At 41.9% G+C, this 5,519-nt stretch overlaps 1 non-coding gene across 1 annotated transcript; it reads right to left on the minus strand.

Annotated features, from left to right (window-relative positions):
• Positions 1–653: 653 nt before the first annotated feature.
• LOC148765170 (U2 spliceosomal RNA) lies at positions 654–848 on the minus strand. The gene has a single exon (XR_016030025.1). It is a non-coding gene; the product is annotated as a U2 spliceosomal RNA (small nuclear RNA).
• Between the last annotated feature and the right edge of the window lie 4,671 nt (positions 849–5,519).

Consider the following 5,519-nt stretch of genomic DNA (forward strand, 5'->3'; position numbering starts at 1 on the left):
TTAGTTTAACAGAAAATATATCATGCATAACCGTAGGCTGGAATCGTGTTAAAGCTAACAGTAATTGTCAAATATGGTTTAACTTTGTATATCTCGAACAAGTCATTGTCCTTGATTGCATGTTTTATTGTGTGTGTGCATGGGGGATCTAAAGCTTTAATCAAAGCTTGACAAGAATAGAGAAATTATGGATGTGTTCTGCAGCCACTTGAGATTACGCGAGAAATGCATATAGCGTAGACATGTGGTTAATTCAATTGGAGAGATGTGCTCAAAAAATGCAAATTTTGGAGCGACAATGGCCTGCCGACGAGGCTTTTGATTTCCTTGAAGCTTTTTAACTTGTTGACTTGCCTATTATCTTTTAACTTGTTATGTTAAAGGTTTTAAATTTCTCATTTTTGGTGATGATGGTCTAGTGTTTTTGTGCATAAGTTAGCAAATCGGTAGATTATAAATACTTAGTGACAATTGAGACTTAAAATTGTTTGGCTCAATATTTTCATCACATTTGTAGATTGGAGTATGTTCTGAATATTAGATATTGTTAAACATGATTACATTATATGTAATCAATTATATTGCTGAATACAAAATTATATTGCTGAATACAAAATCTGAGTCAACTAAGTTAAATTATTCAACTAGATTCGTTGGGGTGCGCCAGGCCCGTGCAGTAGTGCAACACATTGGCAACGCTCAAAGACCCAGACAGCAAGCTGCCTTAATGGATCTTTCCCCTTAAAAAATAATTTAATATCGTGTGAGGCAATGGCCCACATATCAGATATTAAACTGATAAGAACAGATACTACACTTGATCTTAGCCAAAAGGCCGAGAAAGGTATGAGCTTTTACACTAATAGGCCCTCTTGTTTTATAATCTATTTCTCTAGCGTTTCTGACTACCACAACCGATGTGGGACTAATAAGAAACTCTATTCCTTACTCACAGCCATGCATATACTGTTTAATAATTCCTCAAAGCCAATGGCATCATTCATCCGTTAGGAAGAAGATCAAATGATAAATAATTTATGGGGAAATATGCAATACCCCTCGAATACAAAATATTTTGAATTAAACTCAATTGATTTTTAAAGACTTTTGCATATACCCAAGTTTCATTGTTAATTAGTGAGACCCCTGACCAGATATGATAAGACTAAAGTGTTGGGTTTCGGGCACGCATACGCAGCGGAAAACAAAAATTTATGTGATTTAAACGACTTTAAAACACACATAGAACATGCCCGACAAATTAAATCAATTAATTGCGTACCTTTGCGCTTCCAGCGAAATTAAAAACAACATACATGCTAAATAATTTAACCGAATTTAAATCAATTAACATGCTCGCGTTTAAACCAATTAACATGCTTCCAAAGATTAAAACGATTACATATAATCACATAAAATCATACGATAGCAAACATGAAATCATGGTTTAAACATAAACGAATCGAAACTAGGGTTTCGTGTATTTACCTCTTGAAGCGTGATGTAGGAGCGTTTAGCAAGTCGAGATTGCTACGGAAACCAATCCGTACAATCGGGGCAGCAGCGGTGCAGCGGCAGCAGCAGCAGATCGGCCCACGGCGGCGCGTGAGGTATACGCGCGGTCTTCCGGGGCGGCGCGTGGGGCAGCGTGCGGCTTCGGCTTGTGCGTTGCTCCTCGATTCTTCGATCTACAGTCTTCCTCCTCTCGGATTTCACCTCGTATACTTCGATCTACTAAACACGTGGCACTAGACACGTAATAGTTAGAAAAACGGAAGAAAAAGAGAAGGAAAAACAATACCGAAACAATCGGCCAATGAATGGCCGATTCCGGTGAAGCTCCGGCGACGGCGGCGCGGTGGCCGAGGAGAGAGGGCCGAGAGAGAGAGGGTACGAGCGGCTAGGGTTAGGGTTGTGTTGTATGTCTTGTGCAAGACCTATAAATCAAGTATTTATATGTCTTGCATAAAACCCTAGCGGGCTTAAGTTGGACCGGGCCTAACAACTTAAGTCCGTTAGTATCTTTACTTGCTCGTCTCTCTTAAGTCAATGACCGAAAAATTGCAACGATTACATTTTCGGATTCATTATAACTTCCTCGTCATTACGAGTGCTATCTTTCATTTTCCAACTTTCCAAAAGTGGAAACCCTAGTTCAGTGCACTTTCTAAATTTGGAAACTTCCCGATTTAGAAAGTTCACTAATACGTTCGCCTATTCTTTTCCTTTTCTTATTCTCATTCATAATTCCAAATTACGAATGTTGGACTCAATCATATTGACTTCCAATCATGCAAAGATAAACTATTTTATCTCTGACCGTTTATTCAAAGATCTCATGTGCACGAGCAGTGTGACCCTCGATGGTTCAGGTGTAAGCTAGCCGTGGGCCCACAACCCTTTGTGGTCAAAACTCGTCCCCTTCGAGTTACGATTAAGATGAAGCTCGTTTCACCTTAATCACCCAACGAATCAAGATTGGCGTCTAGCAACTACGCGTCATGATTCCCTAGATACAAATGAAGTGCCTGCAAGAACCTTCAGATATAGTTAACGTACAGTACGGTCCCTTCGATACATATGTCCTGATCGAACTAGAGGCATTGGTTCATCGAGACCTCTTTATCTGTTCGATGACGGTGCGATCGTTCTAAGTGTTGTAATCCTTACGTGCATGACTTAGAGAATCGAATTCTCTAATCACCACTTAGTCAGCTCTGGCCAGAGACTTAGAATGATTACAAACTTTCAGAACACACAGGACATCCAAGACTATTCTAGCGATCGAATCCCCGACTACAATGCACAGACCTCCCACTAGATTTCGGACTGCACGAACACTGGCCCTTGGGATGGTCCTCGGTGGAACTCAGGGACAGGTCACGATACAGCTGGTCCTCTAGTGAAGTCACGGTGATGTCTAGGTCATAAGGACTAATGGTGTACAACTATACCATAGATATCTCTACTCGATTATTGGGAACCACTTAGAGATTTCTAGGGTGAGGGAGTTCAGTGAACTCGTCAACTTACGAGCACCCACTTATGCATGCCGATATCACAATACCGTTTACTGATGAGATGCAGTACACATACACTAAGTGCTAGTCTTAATGGGAAAGGCCGATATCCTCATTAGTGGCGTAACCCTTCCACTAGGAACACGTTTAACAGTTATAATACTTGAGTAAATATCTCACGATCCTAACGATCAATTACTAGTACTTGTAATAACTGTAAGGACTATATCTATGCTTGTGACAAAGGGACAAAGATATAGAATGCCAAGGTGTTTTATCATTAATACGAATAAAGGTTCGTTTATTACAATAATAAATACGAAAGACCACAGCCACAAGTTGGCTTGTTGGTCACCTACTCTAACAATCTCCCACTTGACCTAAAGCCAACTACCCATGAATCGCAATCCCATCGACTCTCGATGTTTCTCATGGACCGATCTCGGTAAAGGCTTCGTGAAGGGGTCTGCAACGTTCTCTTTCGAGGTGACTCGTTCAACCTTGACTTCACCTCTATCAATGATCTCTCGGATCACGTGATACTTCCTCAGAATATGCTTCGACTTCTGATGAGATCGTGGCTCCTTAGCTTGCGCCACGGCTCCGGTGTTATCACAGTACAACGGTACTGGATCACTAGCATCAGGAATGACACCCAACTCTTGGATGAATTTCCTTATCCAAGTCCCTTCTTTTGCAGCTTCGGACGCTGCAATGTATTCCGCTTCGGTAGTGGAATCGGCCGTCGTGCTTTGCTTGGAACTCTTCCAACACACGGCACCACCATTAAGCGTGAATATAAATCCAGAATTCGACTTTGAGTCGGCCACATCCGATTGAAAACTAGAGTCAGTAAAACCCTCTAATTTCAACTCGGCACCCCCATAGACCAAAAATATATCCTTAGTTCTTCGCAAGTACTTGAGGATATCTTTCACGGCTTTCCAGTGAGCCGGGCCGGGGTTAGACTGATATCTGCTTGTGACACTCACAGCATACGCAATATCGGGTCTCGTACATAGCATGCCATACATTATGCTTCCTATGGCAGAAGCATAGGGCGTCCTTTTCATCTCCTCGATTTCAGTAGGTGTTTGTGGACACATAGATTTCGAGAGACGAACCCCATGGGACATTGGCAAGAATCCCTTCTTGGATTCTTCCATGCTAAACCGTTTCATAACGGTGTCTATGTACAGGCTTTGGGATAAGCCAAGCATCTTCCTTGTTCTATCTCTATAGATGCGTATTCCTAATACGTAAGATGCTTCTCCCAAATCCTTCATTGAGAAACGTGTGGACAACCATGCTTTCGTTTGTTGCAGCATTCCTACGTCATTCCCAATGAGTAGAATGTCATCAACGTAAAGCACTAAAAATATTACTGCCCTCCCACTAACCTTCTTGTATACACAAGGTTCCTCCGGATTCTTCTCAAAATCAAACTCTTTGATAGTTGAGTCGAACCTAATGTTCCAACTACGGGATGCTTGCTTCAATCCATAAATGGATCGCTGGAGCTTGCAAACTTTTTGCTCACTTCCAGAAGATATGAAGCCTTCCGGCTGCGCCATGTAAATTTCTTCCTCAATATCTCCATTAAGGAAGGCGGTCTTCACATCCATTTGCCATATCTCGTAGTCGTACCACGCAGCTATGGCCAGCAAAATCCTAATGGACTTCAGCATCGCGACTGGCGAAAAGGTTTCCTCATAGTCAACACCTTGCCTTTCAGTGTATCCTTTTGCTACCAATCTAACTTTATAGGTCGATACCTTTCCATCAACTCCAATTTTCTTCTTGTAGATCCACTTGCAGTCTATAGGAACAATTCCTTTGGGTGGATCTACCAAGGTCCATACCTTGTTGGAGTACATGGAGTCCATTTCGGATTTCATGGCAGTTAGCCAATGTCCCATGTCCGCATCCGATACGGCCTCATTGTATGTTCTTGGATCTTGTCCAAGATCAACATGATCTTCATCATTCTCGAGGAGGAATAACCTATCCGGCATTTTCCGAACTCTTTCGGATCTACGTACCGTAGGTTCAGGAGGTATATTAGTGGTTTGTTGTATTGGTTCGATTACTTGTTCTTGCGTTTGAACTTCACTTTGTGGTTCTTGAACTACTTCAAGTTCTATCATGCTGCCCTTTCTATCGGATAGAAACTCCCTTTCCAAAAAGGTGGCATTTCTCGAAACAAACGTCTTTGCTTCTTTGACATAGTAGAACTCGTATCCCATCGAGTCTTCGGGATACCCCACAAAATAGCACAAGTCGGATTTACTATCCAACTTATCTCCCACTAATCGCTTCACATAAGCGGGACAACCCCATATCCTAATATGTTTGTAGTTGGGTTTCCGGGAATGCCAAAGTTCATAAGGTGTGGATTTAACTGCTTTGGTGTTAACTCTATTCAGCAAATACGCGGCAGTACGGAGTGCATGACCCCACAAGTATGCCGGTAAGTTTGTGAACCCCATCATTGATCGA

Source organism: Erythranthe guttata, chromosome 14 (assembly GCF_056151865.1).
Source record: "Erythranthe guttata isolate IM_541 chromosome 14, IM_541, whole genome shotgun sequence".
Taxonomy (NCBI): domain Eukaryota; kingdom Viridiplantae; phylum Streptophyta; class Magnoliopsida; order Lamiales; family Phrymaceae; genus Erythranthe; species Erythranthe guttata.